Genomic DNA, 24,237 nt, shown 5'->3' with positions numbered 1-24,237 from the left:
TGACCTAGTCCTTATTCTGAGAGGCTCAGATTCAATGTCACTTCCTCAAAGAAGCAGAGCCAATAGGTCCCCTGCGGACACTCTTCTCACTTCCCGACTTCTTTTTCCTCAGCCATCATCAGTGATTCATGAACAGCCTTCATTCCCAGTTATTCCCAGGGTGTTCAAAGTTGTTGGAAGGAAGTTGACACTGTATTGTCATCACTGTTGCCAGCACAAACCAGGGCTGGGTGCCTCAGCTGAAGGCACCTCTTCAGCCATTGTCATCTTGAGCTGTTCTCGCGTGATTAGAACTGAACTGAGATTTGGATTCCAACTGGAGGCTTCAAAGAGCTCAGAAATACACACTCTCTTGCAAAGGCTGCCAGACAAGGGACAACCAATAAAACTAAGAGTCATGGAAGCCATCATCTCTCTCTCTCTCCTTCCGTGCAGCAATAAAGATAGCGATAAGCAAGCACTTTCAACTAGGAGAGAGGGCAACCTCTGTAACACAGACTTTGAAGTAAAATCCTAAAATGTCAGGGTTAAACAATGACCTGAGTTGAAACCTTTAAGAGCCTCGAATTATCTTTCAGTCTTCTGGAAATACAGAAACATGTAAATACTAAAGACAAAAACCATTTGGAAATGCAGTCAATAACAGTTTTTTCCACATTCCTTGTGAGGATACTTTCCTTCCTGCTGGGTTGAAGAATACCTGAATGGGGCCCCCGGGGGTTGGGGGGATAGAGAGGACGGGGGTAGGGGGGAACCGTGACAGCAGCAGGTTCAAGGCTGATGCAAAAGCACCCTTCCTCAGGATGCAGGTCAAAATGCAATCTGATCGCAAAACAGAAACGGACAACTTGATCAACATCTCCGCTGGGGGGGCCTTTGGCACTCGAGAAGCTGCTCTGAAAAATTCTAACTTAGGAGTTGGTGGAAGCTTGGATGGGTGGATAAGAATGTCTCGTTAACCGTGTAATTTTGAAGCGGGGCAGGCTGTCTCTCAGCGCCAGTGCCCGAGGACTGGCATCTTTGTTTTGTTCCCTGCAACAGCCCATTACCTGAGTCATAGCCTAAAGGTATTCATAAAACTCGTTCCAGGCCTTAGACAACTCGTCTGGCCCTCGCCTGGCTTGAATGACGAGGCTGGGCCCCCTGGAGAAGGCTGGCAGCCCCCCCAGGAGCCCCCTCTCTCATCGGACTCTCCTTCTACCCGCCTGGGAGGGCGCGGGGAGCTGCTGGGCGCATCCCCTTGGTGGTCCAGCCCTCCCTGTCTGACCTGCAGCATCCCTAAGCGCGCGCGCGGGGGGCTCCCCCGGAAGGAAGGTACTCGCGGGGGTGGGGGGGTGGGGGGGTCACAGCGGTCTGGGTTGGAATCCCACCCAGGGTGCGCGGAAAAGAAGCGCGAGCCGGGCCAGCGGGCCTGCCAGCAAAAACCATGAGTCATATAATAAATCTGGGGGGCGGGGGGTTCGGACCCGGTTTGTGTGTATGTGTGTGTGCGTGCGTGTGTGTGTGTGAAGGGGTGGGGATGGGCTTAGGCAGGGGTGGGCTCCGGGATGAGGCCTTCTGGCCGGGTGGGCTGCCCGGAAAAGTGCTCGCGAGCCTCCGCCGGGGGGTGGGGGCGGGGGCGGGGGCGCCCAGGGTCCGGTTGGGGGCGGGCCGGGCGGGCCGGGTCGCCGCCCCCGCGCGCGGCCACATCACCAGGCGGCTCCCCCCGCTCCTCCCGGGGCGTTGGCGCGGCTGCGCGTGCGCGGGGCGCGGCGCGGGGGCGGGGCGGGGGGCGGCGGGCCGGGCTCCGGGGCTGTCAGCGACCAGGCGCGCGAGCCGGACGCAGCCGCGGGCCCGGGGCCGCCGGCCCATCGCCCCTGCCATCCCCCGGGCGGCTCGGCCCAGACGCGCTGCCCCGCGCCTCCCTCCCAGCGGCGCTCCGGCCCAGGTGATCCGGGAGGGCGAGCGGCGCCGGGGACCGCGGCGCCCCCAGGTACCGGGGCGGGGCCCAGCCGGGCCGTCCGGGCCGCTCAGGGACCCCCCCACCCCCCCACGGGCAGCGCCCGAGCCCGGCCCCACCTCGGGCCAGGCTAGCCGGCGGGTGTGAGCGTCGGCGCCCGCGTCCCGGGGGCCGGGGGTGGTCCCTGGACCAGCGCCCCGACGCGCACGGGCCAGGTGAGCGCGGGTGGAGGCGCGGCCAGGCGGGCTCGGGCACACCCCCAAACCACAGCTGCGGGGCTGCGCAGGGGCGCGGGGTCCCCGGGGTCCCGGGGCGAGGCGTGAAGCCGGGGAGAGAAAGAAAGAGAAAGAGAGAGAAAGAGAGAGAGAGAGAGAACCCGCACGCTGGGTCTGTCGGTTGCATCCTTCTGTCGTTTGCATCCTTCTAAATCGGTTGCATCCTTCTGTCGGTTGCATCCTCGGGTCGGTTTCCGAGGTCGGCGCCCTGGAGACCGCGTTAGACCCGCGGCTCCTCTCCCCAAGCCAAGACTTGGAGGGTTTTCACCGACAGGCACTCCTGGCGCCCCAGAAATCTAACCCACCCTTTCCCAAGTGCCACTTTCTCTCCGTTCTCGTGAAGTTTTGCCAACTGTCGTTGCTCTCCAGAACGTTTTCTTCACGCCCCCCTCTCCTCCTCCCCCCCACCCCCCCCGCCCCGTGACCACCCTTCCCCCAGTCCCCGGGCGCTCCGTTTGCTCCTGACTCCCCCCCTCCTTCGGCCAACCGGCCACCGGTAACCAAGCAACGCTTGTACATACGGGTTTGCCCACTCCGGGGAATTTCATCCATGCGGGTTTATCCAATCTGACTTTTTTTTTTTTTTTTGTATCTTGTCTTCTTTCGCTTCAGCGTTCTTTTCAAGGTTCATTTATGTTGGCGAGTGTCCAGTGCCCTTTGAAGTGAAAGGAGAATATTTCATTTATCATCAGTGCAACACATAGTATCAGAGTTCAGGTTATCCATTTATCAGTCGACGCGCAGAGGTTTCTACTTCTTTTGCTCTTGTGAATCCAGGCGCTGTGGTCGTTTGCATACAGGGTTTTATGTGGGGCCCATGCTTTCATTACTGGGGAGCTGACCCTCCCCCAAAGTAGCAGTTCCCGCTGTACTCTAGGTGGGTTCCAGTTTCTCCGTCATTCGCTGTTGTCTAAGGTCTAATTTAATTTTTTTTTTTTTTTTTTTGCGGGGAGGGGTGGGGGAGGGACACCAAGTGAGGAACTCAGGGTCTGTCCCTGGCTCTGTGCTCAGGAGTAAGCCTCGGTGGTGCTGGAGAGCTCAGAGGCAGTGCCTGGGTTTGACCAAGGCAGGCCCCGTGTGTTGGCCTTGTAATGTCTGTCAGGCCCAAATCACAGCCATCCCCCTGGATGCAAAATGGTATTGATTTGTGATTCCCTATTGACTGATCAGGACGGCCATCTTTCCATTTACTCCCCCCACTCCTTGTTTATCTTTGGAAATGTATATTGAAATATGTTGCCTGTATGTTAATTGAGCTGTCTTTTTGCTGTTGACTTATATTGTGAGGCGGAAGTGGGAGGTGGAATCTAGGTGTGGAAGCTATTAATATTTTAGAAGAGTGGCCACGGATAGATACAAGCAGAATAATATTTGTACTTGGGCAAGGCTGGCTATGTGCCTTCTAAGTCTTTTAGAAGACCCCTCCATTCTTGGATAACTTTCTGTCCCTTTCCCTTTTCCGGTTTTTTGAGGAAAACCACTAAAGGTGTATTTGTGATCAGAATCAGGACAGCCCTCACAGAACTGGCATTTTCAATATATTCTGTGCTTGGTGTGAAAACTCCCAATTATTATTTTTATTAAAAAATTCTTGATTTTGGTGGCTAGCTACATAAAGTGATCAAAACCACGACAAATACAGCCAACTCAAGTCAAATGTCGTATGTCCCAGGCCAAGCAGAAAGAAGATCTTGTTTTCCTAAGTTTTTGTAGACTCAATTACTGCTACATTCTTTTGTGGGTGGCAAATATTTTTGATGGGATTGAAGTTAAGAACCACTTAGAGCAGACTGAATGCTGCTATACTTATTCATAGTTGATTTCTGAGTGTACAAAAAAATTCAGCATTAGCTTCAGGTCTTTCATGGCAGAAGCTACCAAATATGATATCACGTTTGCCACTCAGGAATGAGGCTTTATTTTTTTGTGAAGCAAGATATATATATATGTATATATATATATATGTATATATATATATATATATATATATATATATATATATATAAAACACTGTAGCACTGTCCTCCCATTCATCTATTTGCCCGAGCAGGTACCAGTAACATCTCCACTGTGAGACTTGTTACTGTTTTTGGCATACCAAATACACCAACGGGGAGTTTGCCAAGCTCTGCAGTATGGGTGGGATACTCTTGGTAGCTTGCCGGGCTCTCCAAGAGGGGCGGGGGAATCGAACCCGGGTCAGACGATTGCAAGGCATTACGATTGCAAGGCAAATGCCCTACCCGCTGTGCTATCACTCCAGTCCATATATATTTTGTTTTTTTTGTTTGTTTTTTGTTTGTTTTTTTGTTTGTTTGTTTGGGTCAACTCTACGATGCACAGGGGTTACTCCTGGTGGCTCTGCACTCAGGAATTACTCCTGGTGGTGCTCAGGGGACCATATGGGATGCTGGGAACTGAACCTGGGTCGGCCATGTGCAAGGCAAATGCCCTCCCTGCTGTGCTATGTCTTCAGCCCAAAGCAAGATATTTTTTATTTAAACTTACTTAGATGCAAATGGCAGGACCAAAGAAATGGTATAGTAAATAGGGCGTTTGCCTGGCACTTAGCCAACCCGGGTTCTATCCCTGATATCCCACATGGTCCATGGAACACCACCCGGAGTGATTCCTGAGTGCAGAGCCAGGAGTAATCTCCAACCACTGCAGGTGTGGCACCAAAACAAAACAAACAAACAAAACCCGAACCAAAACAAAAACAAAGCAAAGGGGGCTGGAGCGATAGCGCAGTGGGTAGGGCTAGGATACGATTCCTAGCATCTCATATGGTTCCCCGAGCACCGCTAGGAGTAATTCCTGAGTGCAAAGCCAGGAGTAACCCCTGAGCATCGCCGGGTATGACCCAAAAAGAAAAAAAAATCAAAAATTAAAACAAAACACCCAAGAAGGATATGGAAAGAAAGAGGAAGTCCGTGTTCAATAGAGGTGGGCGGGCCTCTGGAGTGGAAAAAGCAAGCAGAGACATATAACAAGCACGTGAGGTACAGAGATACCAGTCAAGGGCTTGAAGAGCAAGCCGCCTTTTCTCTTTCTTTTCATGTTCCTCCTTCTCTGTATCAGAACTCGTACAGAGCATTGAGTTTTGGGTTGCAGAAGAGGATTTAGTTTTAGCATCCATCTCCACGTCTTTGTCCCCATGTCAGACAAACAGCCACACAGGGGCTGGTCATTGTTTTCTATTACTGTATCATGACAGATCAAAAGTGTATTAACCAAATTTCAGGTAAGTAATAGAAAACAAAAAGGAAATATTGTCAAAGGGAATAGTGGACAATCAACTAATAAATGTGGAGAGGGCCAGAGAGATAGCTTGAAGGGCTGAGCACATGTGTGGCATGCAGGGGTGTGGGGGGTTGGGGCCAGATTGGATCCCCAGCACCATTTTGTGCCCTGACACTTGCTGGGAGTGACCTGGAGGTCCACTGTGTGTGTGGCTCTCCCTCAAACCAAGCAAAACAAAACAAAATGTGAATTACTGTCGTCTTCTGCTTTTCATCTGATGCCTTTATAAAGCAACAGAAACACGATCAAACCCTCTTAGACTTTGTTGACTTCATTAGTAGAATGAGGAAGATTGTTTTGATATATAGCTTTGGGGTATGTTTTCTTTTGGCTAATGAGATGAATTTTTTTAAATTAATGATTTCCAATTTTCCTCTTATACTTAATAGAAATACTGTGGTTCACAGAGAGTTTCATGATGATGTGTTACAGGCATGCAGTATTCTCACACCAATCCCGCCACCATTACACCTTCCCTCCACTCATGGGGTGGTTTTTGACACGCCAGAACTAGGACCCATCCAACTTCATCCCACTTGCTCCTGACTTACCCCGTGAATGTAGATATGTAGATATGAATTTACTGTAGGTACAAATCCTTCCCCAAAGGATTTAGCTTTCTCTCCCCCCCTTAGTGTCACTTGAAAAAAAAAAATTAGTAGTATAGACTCCAGAATCAAAGTATAAGCAGAGCAGATCCCACAGTGAGAAGCATGGTTTCTTTGTAATTACAGACAATTTGCTAGAATTCAGAGCGAGAGGGTGGCCATATTCCAGAGTGAGCAGCCCATGCAGATTTTGGAATAGGACCAATGGCAGCGGACTGTGACAGGTAGCACCAACCAACATGGGGCAAGTGATTTCTGGGAAACGTTAGCCAGAGCAGGCCTGTCTCATGGGTGGCGGGCAACCCTCACTTTCCTCTCAAGTTACTGAGACAGTTCATATTGATCACCTTGGTATATTTTTAATTTTTTATTTTAATTGCTTTTTGTTTTTTGAGCTACACCTGGCAATGCTCCGTGGTTATTCCTGGCTTTGAACTCAGGAATCACTCCTGGTGGGGCTTGGGGACCATCTGGGATGCTGTGGGGTGGAACCTTGGTTGGCCGCATGCAAAGTAAGTGCCTTCCCCTCTGTACTGTGGCTCCAGCCCCATATTGGTATATTTAAAAAAATCAGTTTTTCTGTGAATGGTGAGTGGCGCAAGTCTACCAGAGCATGCGGTGAGGCTCTCCAGTTGGCAAGCGGAACTTGAGCTTCCTAGTATGAGGCCGGGAAGATGGTTGCTATCCCCTGGATTTTCTGGAAGCCGTGGTACTCAGGAAAAGCGAGTCCTGACCTTCACCTGGATTTTCTTTTTTTCCTTCTTTTTCTATTTTTAGGTTTTGGGCCACACTGAGCTGTGTTCCAAACTTACTCCTGGCTCTGTGTTTAGGAATCACTTCTGGGGGGCTCAGAAAACTATATAGGTCCTGGGGCTCCAAACTATATGGGATGCGGGAGACCCAAGTGGGTACCCAGAAGCAAGCATCCTCCCCATTGTACCATCGCACCAGCCCCTCCACCTGGATTTCCTAGACTGTTTTACCTGTCTTGAAATGAATTCCAGGAGAAGACTAATAGTCCGTTGGAATAGTTTTATTTGGGAGATAAAAGGGAGGAGAGAAAAGAGAATCCCGTAAAGTAAAAGTATGAGACTTGCATGCATCAGCTCCAGAATGGAGAGGAGTAAGGTAAAAGGAAGAGGACTTCTGCACCCCAGGTTGGGATGCTGTAGGCCCCAGAATGGGGTGCACCACGTGGCCGAGGGAAGTTGAATCCAGCCTGTCTTGTGCAAAGAACAGTCCCCTGGGAGACCTTTGCGTTCTGGTGGTCTTCAGTCAGGGTTTTATCAGGGCCGTTCTGAGGGTTTGAGTTGGATCCTCTTAAGGAGAAGCTTCATACTGGTGGCAGGACAGAGTAACATCTTTTCAAATCATCTCTTGATTTTATGGCTTCCTGAAGTTTATTGTCAAAAGTCTTCCTCATTGATTGCTTCGTCTTCTCTCTCTCTCTCTCTCTCTCTCTCTCTCTCTCTCCCCCCCCCCCCCTTCCTCTCTAATCATATATATTTAATTTATCTATTATCTGAGGCCGGAGAGATAGTACAGCAGGTAAGGTGCTTGTCTTGCACGTGACGGACCAGGGTTCGGTTCGCAGCATCCTATATGGTCCCCTGAGCACTGCCAGGAGTAATTCCTGAGTACAGAGTAAATAGATCACCGAGCATCACCTGGTGTCCCTTCCCCGTGCCCCCGCAAAGAAAGTTTAATATATTTATATCTAATTTATGTGTCTACTCTTTCTATCTAATCTCACTGTCTCATCTATCAAGTCTTCCACATCTCTTGTAGAATTCATGGCTAGACTTGTCAGTTACTTATTCAATATTAATGCCAATGAATTTAATCAAATTGTTTCCCATCTGTCTCAACCCCTCAGAGGCAGTGAAGAAGTGAAACTGTTTGGATTTGGTGGCGGGGGAGGTCGGGGAGACACACACCCAGCGGAGTGGGGTCGAGGGCCTCTCCTGACTCAGGGCTTGGAGGTTAGTCCTGGCAGTGCTCAATGCTCAGTGCTCAGGATCGTGCAGTGCTGGGAATGGAGCCCGGGGCGTCTGCATGCACTGCCTGCCCGCCAGCCCCTGGGCTGTTCTCATCTTGGAAGTGGGCTTTTGACTTGAGAAAGGGGGGGAAGTAAGTAGTTTGGGACCATGGGTAATTTTCAATATTCTTTTCTTTTTGGGTCACACCCGGAGACGCACAGGGGTTAATCCTGGCTTTTGTACTCAGGAATTGCTCCTGGCAGTGCTCGGGGGGACCATATGGGATGCTGGGAATCGAACCCACTGTACTATTACTCCAGCCCCATGGGTAATTTTGGAGTTTTTGAAAAACTTTGTTTCTAAAATGCACATATTTGAACGGAGGTCGTGGATAGTGTGAAGGGTCCGGAGGATGCTGAAAAAAAAAAAAGCACAAAGGAGAAACATTTGGAAGGGAAGCTTGGAGGATAGAGAGAGTCTATATTTTTATTTATTTATTGCCTAAGGGAAGCGCTAAGTCTGCAAAAGAGAAGTCACCTTTTCCATCCGGTCCCCACTGTTGCCCCTTCCTGCCCCACTTCCACCTCTCCATCCTTGCTCTTCAGGGACCCAAGAAATTAGGCTGGAATTACTCTTGCCCTACCTGGAGCTTTTTCCGTTTCTTAATTAACCTTACCCTTGTCCCCCAGGTTCAGGCCACATTGAGATCAGATTCAAGAAGTCAAGAGCATATTAAAATACTTTACGAAAATCACAGTTTCATTTTCGTTTCTGGGAAAGCTGTGTTGGAGAATTGAACTCAGACCCCCCGTCCCTGGACTCTGTTCCTTCTTAGTTTCCCTTGCCAACTGAAAAACTGTCACTGTCACTGTCCTCCCGTTGTTCATCGATTTGCTCGAGTGGGCCCAGTAATATTGTAAGACTTGTTGTTACCGTGTTTGGCATATCGAATATACTGAAACTGTCACTGTCACTATCGCTGTCACTGTCCTCCCGTTGTTCATCGATTTGCTCAAGCGTGCCAAGTAACATTGTGAGACTTGTTGTTACTGTGTTTTGGCGTATCGAATACGTCACGGGTAGCTTGCCAGGCTTTGCCAGGCGGGCGAGATACTCTTACCGGGCTCTCAGAGAGGGGTGGAGGAATTGAAGGCGGAGGAATCAAACTCTGGTCAGCCCAGTAGGCTGCATGCAAGGCAAACGTCCTACCTGCTGTGCTATCGCTCCAGCCCAACTGAAACTGTAGCACCCCCCAAACTGTGTGTCTTCCCTGTGCAGGGGCTGCCATGCCCCGGCTGGGATTTGACCTGGACTTGGAAAGTTTTCAGCGTCCAGTCCAAGAGCCAGTAAGAACACAGGGGTGTGGTCTGTGTGGAACGTGGACCTTTATCCCTTCCACAGCCTTAAGATAAGACACTTTCCCCTGGAAGGAAGAAGGACGGAGGGGCGGTGGGGAGGAAGGCTGGAATTCCATTTCTGGCACAACACCCCAGGGCAGGTGGCCCCGAGTCGCATGGTGCTGGCTGTTGCTCTTGGGTCCCCAGAGCGTTGCTTGGGAGACAGCCCCCTGCCCAAGTAAAAGGAAAATGTGTCCTTTCAATTCGGTTTCTCCTTGGTGGAGGAGTAAAAGTCCTGCGGGAATCATAGCTGAAAATAAGCAGCCGTCAGCTAAGTGTGCTGTTGGGCTCTCCAGTGAAGTCTGGGACTGCAACGCCTGTTATAAAACTGTGTCTCCAGATAGTGACATCAGAACCTTTTTTTTTTTTTAATTGAATCACCGTAATATATAGTTTCAAGCTTTCATGTTTGAGTTATAATCACACAATGATCAAACACCCATTCCTCCACCAGTGCACATTCCCCACCACCAATATCTCTGGTATATCCTCCCTTTCCCACCCTCCCCCTGCCTCCATGGCAGACAATATTCCCCATACTCTCTTTACTACTTGGGCATTATGGTTTGCAATGCAGATACTGAGAGGTTATCATGTTTTTTTATCATGTTTTTATCTATTTTCGGCACACATCTCCCTTCCCGACCAGTTCCTCCAGCCATCATTTGCTTAGTGATCCCTTCTCTGTTCAAGCTGCCTTCTCCCCTCTGCTCATGAGGCAGGCTTCCAGCTATGGAGCAATCTATCTGTCCCGTATATCTACTATCCTTAGGTGTCAGCCTCATGTCATGTTGTTTTATACTTCACAAATGAGTGCAGTCCTTCTTTGTCTGTCTCTCTCTTTCTGACTCATTTCACTTAGCATGATACTCTCCATGTCTGTCCACTTATAAGCAAATTTCATGACTTCATCGCTCCTGACAGCTGCATAGTATTCCATTGTGTAGATGTACCAAAGTTTCTTCAGCCAGTCATCTGTTTGGGTACTTGGGTTGTTTCCAGATTTTGGCTATTGTGAACAGTGCTGCAATGAACATATAGGTACAGATATCGTTTCTACTGTGTTTTTTGCACCCTGGGGATGTATTCCCAGAAGTGGTATTGCAGGATCATATGGAAGCTCAATTTCTAGTTTTTGAAGGACTGACCATATTGCTTCCCAAAAAGGCTGGACCAGTCGGCATTCCCACCAATAGTGAAAGAGCATCCCTTTTCTCCCACATCCATGCCAGCACTGGTTGCTTTTGTTCTCTTGAATGTGTGCCAGTCTCTGTGTGAGATATCTCATTTTTGTTTTGATTTGCATCTCCCTGATGATTAGCAATGTAGAGCATTTCTTCATGTGCCTTTTGGCCATTTGTTTTTCTTTTTTGAGGAAGCTTCTGTTCATTTCTTCTCCCCATTTTTGATGGGGTTGGAGGATTTTTCTTATATAATTCTACTAGTGTCTTCTATATCCTGGATATTAATCTCTTATCGGATGGGTATTGGGTAAATATTCTTTCTCATTCTGTGGGCTCTCTCTGTATTTTGGCCACTGTTTCTTTTGAAGTGCAGAAACTTCTTAGTTTAATGTAGTCCCATTCGTTTATGTTTGTTTCCACTTGGTTCGTCAGTGGTGTTTCATCCTTAAAGAAGCTTTTAGCTTCAGTGTCATGGAGATTGTCAGCACCATTTTGTGTGTGTGTGTGTGTGTGTGTTTTCACTGGTGCATTTCATAGATGAACGTTGTAATTTTTGCCCTACTACACCTATTTCAGGTCCTTCCTGTTGTAACCATACATCTTTCCTTTGTACTTTATTTATTATATATATTTTAAATTTTTAGTGAAACACCATGAGATACAGTTGTAGACTTACAAATTTTTGTGCTTGGGTTTCGATTATACAATGATCGAGTACCCATCCCTCCACCAGTGCCCATTTTCCACCACCACGAATCCCAGTATCCCTCCCACCCCTTAGCCCCCCAACCCACCCCTCCTCTGTGGCAGGGCATTCCCTTTTGTTCTCTCTCTCCTTTTGGGTACTGTGGTTTGCAAAATAGGCATTGAGTGGCAGTCATATTCGGTCTATAGTCTACTTTCAGCATGCATCTCCCATCCTGGGAGGAATCTCCCAACACCCTTTATTTGGTGCTCCCTTCTCTATCTGAGCTGCCTTTTCCCCTAGCGTGTACAGCTAGCCTCCAAGCCATGGAGTAAACCTCGTGGTACTTATCTCGGCTATTCTTTGGTGTTAGTCTCCTATTTTGTTACTTTATGTTCCCCAGATGAATGCAATCTTTCTATATCAGTCCCTCTCTTTCTGACTCATTTCACTTAGCATGATACTTTCCATGTAGTACCACTTGTATGTAAATTTCATGACTTCATCTTTTCTAACAGCTACATAGTACTCCATTGTGTAGATGTACCAAAGTTTCTTTAACCAGTCATCTGTTCTTGGGCACTCAGGTTTTTTCCAGATTCTGGCTATTGTAAACAGTGCTGCAATGAACAACAAGTGCGGATGTCACTTTGACTATACTTTTTTGCCTCTCTGGGATATATTCCCAGGAGTGGTATTGCTGGGTATCAGCACCACTTTTAAGTGAGCAATATTTCCTTGTGTACTTCCAGATTAGATTACTGAGTTCACTCCCTTGTGTTTATCGAGTATTTATCGAGTGTCTACTACATATATTTACCGAGTGTCTACTACAGAATCGGCTCCAGGCTGGACTGGGGATTCAGCAGTGAACAAGAGGGTGTTTCGCTCTCCCAGAGTTTCTAGTTGAAAAAATTAGTTGAGAAGTCAGAGAGATAGTATAGGGTAGGGTGCTTGTCATGCATGCAGGGTGGACCCTCGGATCAAATCCCCATGACTGCCCCTATGATCCTCAGAGCAACACTGGTGGTCACTCCTGACCACACAGCCTGAATTGGCTCTTGAACATCACTCAAGTATGACTCTCTTTCTTCCCCCTAAGAAAAAGTATAAATATATTTATAGAATGTAGAGCTGTATGTATATATATGTATATATTTATTATATTATAGTGAATGCTAGCGCTAGCACAGCGGGTAGGGCGTTTGCCTTGCATGCGGCCGACCTGGCCGACCCAGGTTCGATTCCTCTGCCCCTCTCGGAGAGCCTGGCAAGCTACTGAGAGTATCTCGCCCGCACAGCAAAGCCTGGCAAGCTACCCATGACGTATTTGATATGCCAAACACAGTAACAAGTGTCACAATGGAGACGTTACTGGGCCCGCTTGAGCAAATCGATGAACAACGGGAGGACAGTGACAGTGAATGCTAGAAAGCAGAGAAATGATTTTGGATCACAGAGGATGGGAGGCTAAGTGAATCAGGACAGTGACGGCTAAGAGCTAACAGCATTACCTGAAACAGGAAGCAGCCAATTTCCAGGGATGGCTAGTAGGAACCAGAGAGTTTCAGGCAAAAAAGACCCGGTGGAAAGGCCAAGAAGTGGGAGAATGTGGTTTGCCCACGTGGCATTTCGCTAACTGCAGGCACCTCGGCACCAGTTAGATTGTAAAACCAGTTGAGTATGACCTGCGCATTACAAAAGATACATCAACTAGAAACTAGGAGAGTGTCAAACACAGGTAATAGACGGCTGATGAGGCACTTGTCTTGCATGCAGCCAGCCCAAGTTCTATCCGTGGCATTGTGGATGGTCGGTCCTCCAGGCCCTGCCAGGAGTAATCTCTGAGCATCACTGGGTGTACACCACCCCCACCTCTAAAAATCCCTATGAAAGCAGAAACAGAAACAAAGGCCAGTATAATCAATAGCCAAGGGCCTTTTGATTATGCAGGATTTTACTCTTATTAGATACTTTGAACTTACTTTAGAGGAAATGAGAAGCCACTGGGAAGTTTTAATTGGAGCCGGATTAAGATTTCGAAACATCCCTTTGAGTGCCCAGTTCATTCTCAAATAGGAACTTCAAATTCCTTAGCCCAGTGTTACAGGTTTTCCAAATTTAATTCCAAGTATTTTTCCTACAAATCTTTTTTTATTTTTTTGGTAACAGCACTTCCTTTTATAGATTTCTTGTTTGCTTAAGTGCCTTTGCACAAAAATCAAAAGGTTTATGAGAGCAGATCTTGCTTCTCTCTTCCTCCCGGTGAACATTTAGCATAGTTCCTGGTATCCAGCAGTTAGTAAACATAGCAGAAATGATCTTGATGCATCTAGAAAGACTTGCTTTGGGAGACGAGTTTTTATTGGTTGAAATTCCCTTTGCAGGCCTTGAGGTGGGGGGAGGGGCATCCTCAAAGGCCTGGAATGCATTTTGTATACTGGATACCTTAAGTGCATGGTCCTGCACCCCCACCGGAGAAAGCTCTTTTGAAATCATGTTCGTGAGAAAACCACATCGGCCTATTTTAAAAAAAAAGTGTTTAATCAGGGGCTGGAGTGATAGTACAGCAGGTAGTGTGTTTGCTTTGCTCACAGCTGACCCTGGGTTGGATCCCTGCATCCCATACGGTCCCCTGAGCCCACCGGGAGTAAGCCCTGAGCACAGCTGGGTGTGACCCAAACCCCTGAAATTATTTTAATCAAATGTACTCTTGATGTTATATTAAAGCGGTTAGTTAAAAAAAAAAAACAGAAACTACACACTTTAACTTTCTGATTTAGGGGCTTCTCTTCCCAAGTAGGGCAGTGACTAATTGTTCGCAGGAGGAGACAATCCTGCAGTCATTTATATTTTCTTTGGAGACTTAAGCATCCTCTGAGCACTTCCCAGAAGGCAGTTTCAGAAAAGTGGCTGAGAACAAAAGGATTAAATTGAAATGTATCAATCACACGTGCTTAATGGAGAGACAACAATGACAACAACAACAACAACAAAATAGATTTTTGGCTTTAGAAGATGTAAAAATAGAATCTGCGTATACCCAAAGAGCTTATAAGAATTTGGTGATGTCAGGACTGATGGCGCGATGGGTCACTGTGACTTCACAGAATTAGACTGTGAGCCCGAGCTATGCGGGGAAAAGTTTCCAGCGTGCAGTTTTGATAAGTGGAAGGAGATGTTATGAAAAATTCATGAAAGGTACATTTCTAGTTTCCACTTATGATTCAGATTTCTCTCTCCTATGGTTTCAAGAAGGGGAAATGGCTAACTGGTTTTTATACATTAGATTTTTCTATATCTTAAATACGAACGCTAGAATCAAATGTTGCTAATAGAGGTTGGCTATTAAACATACTTGTGGAGCCTTACATTTATGTCTTCTGCAAAGTCCTATTTTCAGCAGCACTTCACGGAACTTAAAATTGAAACGGCCAACCGTATAAATTTGTCCTAAGAAAATAACTCTTAGGTATGGGGAAAAGATTCTGCCCAAAGATGTTCCTTTTCATTGCAGTGTAATTTAGTCAAGAAATGTCCTCCTTTAGGAAAATGATTCATTAAAATGTGGCAGTTCACTTGAAGGCATTTATCATTTCAAAAGCGTTGGCTTCTTATTTCATTGCTTTTTAAGTTATAAATGTAGAACATGCTCAATACATAAAACTTTTTTTTTCTGCTTTTTTGGGTCACACCTGGCGATGCACAGGGGTTCCTCCTGGCTCTGCACTCAGGAGTTACTCCTGGCGGTGCTCAGGGAACCATATGGGATGCTGGGAATCGAACCTGGGTCAGCCGTGTGCAAGGCAAACGCCCTACCCGCTGTGCTATCTCTCCAGCCCAATACATAAAACTTTGAGAAAATATGCAGGGTTTGAAAATGAAAACGAGGGCCAGGGATTTAGCTCAGTGGTTAGAGCACTTACTTGGCATGTTGTGTGGCCCTGAGTTTGATCTGAGCACTCACCCCAACCCCTGCAAAAATAAAGGAAAGAAAAGAAAAAGTGAAAATGATATTTCTTTATCCTGCATCCCATTCCTCTCCCCGCTGACTTTTAGGTTGCCCAGTTCTCTCGAAGACCATCCTTGGCGAGGCTGACTTTGGTGTCTGCCTTCTTTGCCTTTTCCCCAATTTGCTGGGTGGAGGGACTTGACAGGGTCTTCTCAGTTTTGGCCAGGTAGGGACCGGGGCAGTAGAGTTCGCTGTGCTTCATCCTGAACTGTCTTGCTTCTTTCTGTTTTGTATATTGGGAATTCATGTAGAGTTTAATTTCAGCAATGACTTATTTAAAAATAAATGTTTAGGGCTGGAGCAATAGGACAGCGGGGAGGGTGTTTGCCTTGCACATGGCCGACTCCATGAGTTCGATTCCCAGCATCGCATATGGTCCCCTGAGCACTGCCAGGAGTAATTCCTGAGTACAAAGCCAGGCGTAACCCCTGATCGCTGGGTGGGACCCCCCCCAAAAAAAGTTTAAAGCAGTGTACCTATTTTGAGAGTATGAAGTCCTCCTCTCCCCACTCAGGATTCCCAGATTATCTTCAGTTTACCATTGTCCCACATCTATTTGGGTCTGTCAGTTCACTTTCTTCCTTTTTTATTTTATTTTTTTTGCCTGTTTACTAGTCACTGCTCGGATTCTCTCCTCCTTCTTTGTTTTCCTTTGTCAGATTTACCTTTTCCCTTTATTATTATTATTATTATTATTATTATTTATTTATTTTGCTTCTTTTGGGGGACGGTCATACCCAACAATGCGCAGGGTTTACTTTTGGCTCTGCACTCAGCAGTTACTCCTGGCGTTGCTTGGGGGACCATATGGGATGCAAGGGATTGAACCCGGGTCGGCCGCGTGCAAGGCAAATGCCCTACCCACTGTACTATCACTCTGGCCCCTATTACTTTTAAGGCTTATAATTAAGGCAGGCTGGAGCGATAGCACAGCGGTAGGGTGTTTGCCTTGCACTCAGCCAGCCTGGCTCAGCCAGGTTCGATTCCTCTGCCCCTCTCGGAGAGCCTGGCAAGCTACCGAGAGTATCTCGCCCCCACGGCAGAGCCTGGCAAGCTCCCCGTGGCATATCCGATATGCCAAACACAGTAACAACAAGTCTCAAAATGGAGACATTACTGGGCCCATTCGAGCAAATTGATGAACATTGGGAGGACATTTTGTTTGTTGTTTATGATTCTGTTGGAATTTATGGTCTTGTGCACAGTCACCTCACCACCTAAAAGCCGGAAGCCCCCCTAACCAGACCCCAAAAGCTTATCTGTTCTTTAAGGTTTAGCGCATGATTAACTGTCTCATTGATTGTACTTCATGAACACCCACATTTTGACTCAGTCGGCCAGTGCTGACTCAGGAATATGCAGAATTTCGTATCGAAAGCACATAGTATAGGTCTGTCTTCCTCCCAGCGAGGTGATATACTATTAAGTAAGCATTCGGTCTAATGATCTGCCTGCTCTGTGCTGCCTTGCGTGGTCGTTTATCAATACCTGATTGCCTGGGGTTATATTTGGCTACATTCCTGGCTCTCTGGTAAATATTTGCTCACTTATTAATTCACAAATAAATAATGCTGAGTTCACCTGTGAATCAGGGATGAGACCCGGGGAAGAGGCGCTTTTCTTTCTTGAGCAATCAGCTGTGTTAAAGAATAACTTGGGTCCAATTTACTGGATTTCAGTGGGTGTTGTCCTGAGTGGAAGTGAGAGGGAGGACGGGAAGCGCTTGGCTTTGAAGTCCACGGTCCCCGGGGCCACTTGACTCTGCAGAAGGCTCATGGCATCTGGCATCGGGAATGTCCCTGTGTCCCCTGTGTCCTGCTTTTTGTTTTGCTGGTTAGTCAGAGAGGTGTGAAGTAAAGGCCTGGGTTGTGAACTTACCGACATTATAACTTACTCAGACCCCCCCAGGGATTCAGCTTCCTACGCGGAAATGTAGGAACATGTTTATCTCCTAGGTTTTTGAAATAGATTGTCTGAGGGGCTGGGAAATTCGGCAGAGCTGGTCAGGGGCACAGCTTTGCACGCACCAGGACCTCGGTTGGGTCCTCTGCACCTAAGGACTCTTCTCGCACCCGCACCTTGGACAGGGCCTGAAGCATCACTGAGTCGCCCCCAGGCCATTTGAGATTTTGGGAGCCCTGCCCCCAAATTAGATTCTATGAGATATGTTCACATACATGAGGGTATTAACTGGGTGATTGTCTCTCCTTTTGGTTTAAATCTTAAAATATTTTGAAGGACTTGTATTTTTTTTAATTTATTTTTTTTTATTAGTGAAACACCATGAAGTACAGTTATAGACTTACAAATTTTTGTGCTTAGGTTTGGACTTGTATTTTTTAAAAAACAAAAACTTGGAGGATTAGACAGTGCTTTGGCCAGGGCAAGGATTTTTTTCTTCTTTGTTTAGTCTGAGAGTGTTTTTGTTTTTTTTTGACGTGCTGCTTCTGTTTTATTTTTAATTTTAATTTTTTTCCTCAGCGATGCTCAGGAGTTACTCCTGGCTCTGGACTCAGGAATTACTCCTGGCAGTGTTTGGAGGACCATATGGGATGCTGGGAATTGAACCCGGGTTGGCCACATGCAAGGCAAAAATGCCCTAACCGCTGTGCTATCACACCAGCCCTGCTGCTTGTATTTCTGGTAAAGTAAAAATAAAGACAGGGGCCAGAGAGATTGCTCAGTGGTCTGAGCACATGCCAATGCACTTTACATATGGGAGGATGGGTTCCACTGGGCATGTGGGAGGTCCAGGTTCCCTCCCCGACCCCGCATGGTCCCCTGGGCACTACTGAGGTATGGTCCAGGCAACAACAACAACACAATATCATAAACATTACAGGAATGTAATAGGGCCAATGGAGCATAGTGGGAATGTAAATATTTTTTATTATTTTCCATATATTCCCCTGAGACTTAAAACAAAGTGTTAGCTGTATGAGCAAGAAAGCTAATTTTAAGAGGGAGCTCCAGCAATCCAGAGCCTGGCCGGCTCTTTTCTGCACCATGGCTGTCCCTTTCCTCCATCTTTTATTTACTACTTATTTTGGTTTGGGGCCTACCCCTGCAGTGCTCAGGGGCCCACGCATCTCGGTGCCCAGGGACTTTCCAGTGCTGGGACTGACCCCGGGCTTCCCACGTGGAGAGGCAGAGCGTGGACTCCAGCCCATGAGCTGCCCCTCCACCCCGCCTCCATCTTCTAGCTGATCAGTGACAAAGTTACAGTTAGATACAAATGTTGTAGTTTGCTACAAATGACCAAGACAAGTTAAAGGTACCCTAAAAGTCCATCACAAGGGACAAACAAAAAGTGACATATCCATAGAGCAGACAGTCATCTCATGGTAAGCCGAAATGAAGTACAACAACCATCTACTACAAGATAAATGAGCTCGAAAGCATTATGCTGGGTGTTGGCCAAAGAAAGCAGTCAAAAAAACATCCTTTATGATTTTGTTTTCTATATTAGAGCTCCAGAATTGGAAAATCCATAGAGAGATGGATAAACATTGTTATTTGTGTCTGGAGGGATGAAGGGGGAAACTGCCAGTGGGCATTCTGAGGGTGATAAAATGTTCTAAAATTCATTATACTGATAGTAGCAAAACTCCATAAATATATTTTTAAATATGTATGTACAAAATTAATTCCATTATTTAAATTTTGTATTTTCTGATAGAAGGATTATATCCAAACAAGACTTCTATTAAAAATAAGCAGAAGTGGGGCTGGAGCAATAGCACAGGGGGTAGAGCGTTTGCCTTGCACGTGGCTGACCCGGGTTCAATTCCCAGCATCCCATGTGGTCCCCTGAGCACTGCCAGGGGTAATTCCTGAGCGCAGATCCAGGAGAGCCCCTGTGCATCGCCAGGCGTGACCCGAAAAGAAAAAAAACAAAACAAAACAGAAGTTAAAAATTCTTCTTCTTCTGATTATCTAACAAAGAAAAAGTTAGGTAACACTTTAATTCCATATTAGAAAGCCTCAGAACAGCCCCAGGGCAGTATGATAGTTCCCCTTCTTGGCCTGCTCGACTTTCTCGAGTCTACTTTTCTCTCGACTCCAGCAGGAGGCACAGGATGTTTTAAGAGACTCTGTTTCATTTGTTAAATTGTAAAAATATCATGTGGACGTCTTAGACATCAACAAAACAAAACAAAACATAGCGCTTAAGCTTAACAGTGGGAGGAGAGCCACTTTCTAGTGCAACTTTCATTTTCATTCTTACAGCATGTGGTTTCCTGAAGGCCTATTTTTGTTCAGCACATATATAGGGAGCATTTAAAGGGCCTGGATGTGTTGGATCAGTTGCTCTGCGTGTGTGTGTGTGTGTATGTGTGTGTGTGTGTGTGTGTGTGTGTAGATACTTTATATAATACTTGATGATTCCCACCCACCAGCGCTCCGGGTTCCTGCGCCACATCCAGCCACGCTTGGGACACGATGTACTGGCCGTCACCCGCCCCAGGCCGCTGCAGGCATGCTTTGCATCTGCTTACCCCTTTGAACTCTCTAGGGCCCCCTAGCTAATACTTTATAGCATGCTGGCAGTTTGATTTTAAGAAGAATCTGAAAGTTGTAAAAACAAAAAAAAAAAAAAAAGAAAAAAGTAAATATTAAAGTTCAGTTGATTTTTAAGAGAAACTTGCAATAAAGCAATTTATCTGATCAAAAGCCAGGGCTTGCGTACTGCGGTACTGCGGTTTATAGCACTTCTGAGATGATGGTGGTGTCAGGAAGTCCTTAATAAGGTGTGAAAGAGATGGGGAATCAGACTGAGCTTTGTGGTGGTTGTTTTTGCAGCTCTCCTAATGGTGCTCAGGGCTTCTGGCTGTGAGCTCAGGGATCACTCCTTGGTGCTCAGGGATCACTCCTTGGAGAGCTCAGGGGATCATATGGGGTTCCGGGGATGGAACCCAGGGAGGCCACGTGCAAGGCTCGCACCCTGCCTGCGGGACTACCGCTCAGGTCCAGAATTGGAGGATTTTGTAAAAATGTGTCATAGTGATGAGACGTTGTATTAGCTACCATGCAGTAAAGTCTCAATATACCATTCTAAACGCTTGATATGTGTAGGGTCCACAGTAACCCACATGCAGGAAGTGTTTTCATAAGGAAGCTGAGGTTTAAAGGCAGAATTGAAGCCGAAGCAGTGTGACTCAAGGCCCAGGCTCTTAACTACCATCAGTATCACTCTTGATATTTCTTTCTTTTCTTTTTTAAAGTTTTTTTTTTGGGGGGGGGATGGCACACATCCAGCGATACTCAGGGGTTGCTTCTGGCCCTGTACTCAGGAATCACTCCTGGCTTGCGCTCAGGGGACCACATGGAGTGTCAAGATTCGAATCCAGATTGGCAGCATGCAAGGCAAGTGCCCTACCCCTTGTACTATCTCTCCAGCCCCTTGACAGTTAATTTTTTATAAGCAAATCATCCGTCTTTTTTTGCTGGCGGGTGGGGGATGGGGAGGTGGGGGCAGGGAAGGAGATTGGGAGCAGGCAGGGATCATATCTGATTGTGCTCAGGGATTACTCCTGATTCTGTGCTCAAGGTTCACTCCTGATACTGTATTCAGGGGTCACTCCTGGTATAAGTTGGGTGACTTTTTGTTTTGTTTTTGTTTGTTTGTGTTTGGATCACACCTGGTGATGCTCAGGGGTTAGTCCTGGCTCTGGGCTCAGGAATTACTCCCTCCCCCCTTCCCCCCTCCCCCCGGCGGTCCTCAGGGGATCACATGGGATTCCAGGGATTGAACTCAGGTCAGTCTGCAAGGCAAGCACCCCATCTGCTGTACTATCTCCCTGTCCTCTGAGGTGGGGAACTTTTCACAGTGCTGGGAATAGAATCGCTTCACTCGCTGTAATAAGTCTCTGACTCCCTTCACCCCACTTTTTAATTGAGGTGTGATGATTTGCTGAATAAGCTGCTTGAAATTTCTCCATAAAATTACCTAATGCTAGTCATACTATTGATTCTTTTGTTCAAAGAAAGCCTAACAAATATCTTTCTTTACAATTACTCTTTGTATACAATTTGAAGTACAGCCTAAAAGGTGCTGGGATTTCTTGTGAATAATACAGCTTTGCTAAAATTTTTTTTTCTTTCCTTCTTTTTTCTTCTTTTTTGGGTCACACCCAATGATACTCAGGGGTTACTTCTGGCTCTGCACTCCTGGGGGTGCTTGGTGGATGCTGGGGATTGAACCTAGGTCCGCTGTGTTCAAGGCAAATGCCCTAAACACTGTCACATCCAGCCCCACCTTGTTGAAAATGTACTTGACTAAAACCGTAAACTCAGACCTGGGATATTGAGTGTGTGTGGATTAAATAATTTAATTTGAAATTTATGCCTTCCTTGGAATCATTCCTTTCTCAGTCCCTGTAGACAATCTATGCATGTGTTTGAGCAGGTGTGTGTCTGGGGAAGACTAAATAAATTGATGTTTCGTCATACTTGGGAAGTAAATCATTTCATTTAGGAAAGAGAGAAGAGAGAGTCCCCATAGAGGAAGAGAAATTATGCACCCATCGTTGGGATTTGGGTGATACCAAAATGAAAAGTACCTAATTCTTGTCATTTTTAAAGAAACAGTGATGTAGTTTTTGGGGAACAGTCTGTGGAGGCTGGAGAGGTGGTCCGAAGGTTCAGGTACTTGCCTGTGGTACTGCTGTTGCAGCACTGATTTGAATCCCGGTACCCGGAGCATGGCCTGATGTGGCCCCTGGGCGTGGTCCCATTTGTTTGGGGTTACTATTTTGAATGAAATTGTGGCGTAAATAGAGCACTGACTTGGCGGTCAGGCCCTGCGTTGGAGGTTGGAGCAGGGAGGTGCAGAGGCAGTTCTCCATAATATAGAACAGAGAGGAGATAAAAATGAAGCCACAAGAAGCAAGTGGCCTGAAATCCAGTGTTTAGGCTGTTCCAGCGGAAGGAAGAAGCAGGAAAGCAAGATATTTTAGAGTTCTTGGAAGTTTAGGATGGAAACTGTGAGTAGCCTTTAAAAAATGGTTGGAAATAATAATGGGGAGGAAAACTTGTTTCTTATGAAATGCAAAAGCATGCATAATGGTACGCACAACCTGAATCCATGTTTTATTTCAAACACACACACACACACACACACACACACACACACACACACACACAGTGGTAAAGTCATCGTATATACCAGTATGTGTCATCAGTGATTGCCATGACATAATCTCTAGGTTCTAGAATAAACAGTTTTTCCTTTGATTTGTGTGTGTGTGTGTGTGTGTGTGTGTGTGTGTGTGTGTGTGTGTAGGGGGAGGGGTGATATTGAAACATAGTCCTTCAGTGGGAAAAGAACAAAGCGAAAGAATAAAAGAGACGCATATGTCACTGGGCGCTGGAGAGCAGTTTCAGATGAGCAGGATTAAAGTATTGCCAGGACACTCCCATGAGTGTCCTGGGACATGGTTCCTTCTCGAACACCACTCTCTTGTCTCCCGCTCTCTCCTCAGACTCATCCTTCTCTAAATCAACCTACTTTACTTCACAGGAGAAAAGAGTAATTTTTTTTTTTTTGGTTTTTTCTTTCTTGCTTTTTGGGTCACACCCGGCAATGCATAGGGGTTATTCCTGGCTCTGCACTCAGGAATTACTCCTGGCGGTGCTCAGGGGACCATATGGGATCCTGGGAATTGAACTCAGGTCGGCCACGTGCCAGGCAAACGCCCTACCAGCTGTGCTAGTGCTCCAGCCCCGAAAGGAGTAATTTTAATTTGAACTGGAAGTTGGACATAGAGCCCTTAACTCCCCCACTCATTTATTTTTACTTTTTAAAAATAATTTTTTTTTTTTTTTACTTTTTGATGTATTTATTTTGGTTTTTGGGCAACCCCGGGCAGTACTCGGGGCTTCCTCTAGGCTCAAGGATCATATCTGGCAGTGCTGGGGGACCATCTGGGGTGCCCGGCGTCCAACACAGGCCAGCTACATGCAAGGCAAGTGCCCTACCTGCTGTATTGTCCTTCCAGTCCCTTTTTTATGTTTATTTTTTATTTTTTGCTTTTTGGGTCACACCCGGCGATGCTCAGGGGTTACTCCTGGCTCTGCACTCAGGAATTACTCCTGGCGGTACTCGGGGGACCATATGGGATGGTGGGAATCAAACCTGGGTTGGCCGCATGCAAGGCAAACGCCCTACCCGCTGTGCTATTGCTTCAGCCCTTTCCAGTCCCATTTTTTAAAAAAAGTTTTTAATCACCGTATGTGACAGTTACAAAGTTATTCATTAATAAATTTCAGGCATACGGTGTTCCAATATCAAGCCCTTCCCCAGTGTCCACTTCCCTCCACCAATGCCCCCAGACCCCTCCCACCTCCAGCCTGCCTCTGTGGCAGCACGGTCCCCCCTCCCCACAGTCCCAGTGCTTGCCCGGCCACCCCTGCCCCAGGGGCAGGCCTCCTACTGCAGACCCCTGCTTCGCCCTGGCCTCTGGGGCTTCATTGTCCCCTTACACGCTCTCACTGGAAACTGGCCCGGGGAGACGAGCACAGCCCTGACCAAAGGGTAGAGGCTGATGGCAAGGAGTCAGGAGCAACGGGTCATTGATTCCCCTGGGACGTCCAGAGAGATTGAGTAACAAAACGCGGCTTCCTGGTGAAGTCCTGCTGGAGTCTGGCGTCTGGGAACCAGGAGCTTCCCCTGCTCCCGAGAAAGAGTGGGAGCACCTTCAGCCCCCCCCCCCCCCGGGAAGGGCATGGCAGGCACCCCTAAAGGAGACCGTGTGGAAGCCGAGTGCCCATTTACCCCTTCGCCCAGGGAAGGTAATGTACTTTTCAGGGGTCTGCTCTACTTGGGTGCCCTGTTGCCGCCAGCAGAAGAGCTC

At 47.0% G+C, this 24,237-nt stretch overlaps 1 protein-coding gene and 1 non-coding gene across 5 annotated transcripts in view; one reads left to right on the top strand and one right to left on the bottom strand.

Annotated features, from left to right (window-relative positions):
* Positions 1-1,810: 1,810 nt before the first annotated feature.
* Positions 1,811-24,237, top strand: part of SLC41A2 (solute carrier family 41 member 2) — a 140,090-nt gene continuing 117,663 nt past the window's right edge. Inside the window, exon 1 of one of the 4 annotated variants that reach the window (XM_056117241.1) lies at positions 1,811-1,927. The gene's annotated coding sequence lies outside the window, so the exon portion shown is untranslated. Of the gene's footprint in view, positions 1,928-1,956; positions 1,973-2,011; positions 2,155-24,008; positions 24,176-24,237 lie in introns of those variants that run through there. The other 3 variants (XM_056117249.1, XM_056117226.1, XM_056117233.1) reach the window with 3 other exon arrangements.
* On the bottom strand, positions 5,272-5,399 carry LOC130029412 (small nucleolar RNA SNORA40). Its single transcript, XR_008793344.1, has one exon. It is a non-coding gene; the product is annotated as a small nucleolar RNA SNORA40 (small nucleolar RNA).

Source organism: Sorex fumeus, unplaced genomic scaffold (assembly GCF_029834395.1).
Source record: "Sorex fumeus unplaced genomic scaffold, SorFum_2.1 ptg000003l, whole genome shotgun sequence".
NCBI lineage: Eukaryota > Metazoa > Chordata > Mammalia > Eulipotyphla > Soricidae > Sorex > Sorex fumeus.
The sequence above is the reverse complement of the archived record's forward strand: the minus strand, read 5'-3'. Positions and strand labels throughout refer to the sequence as shown.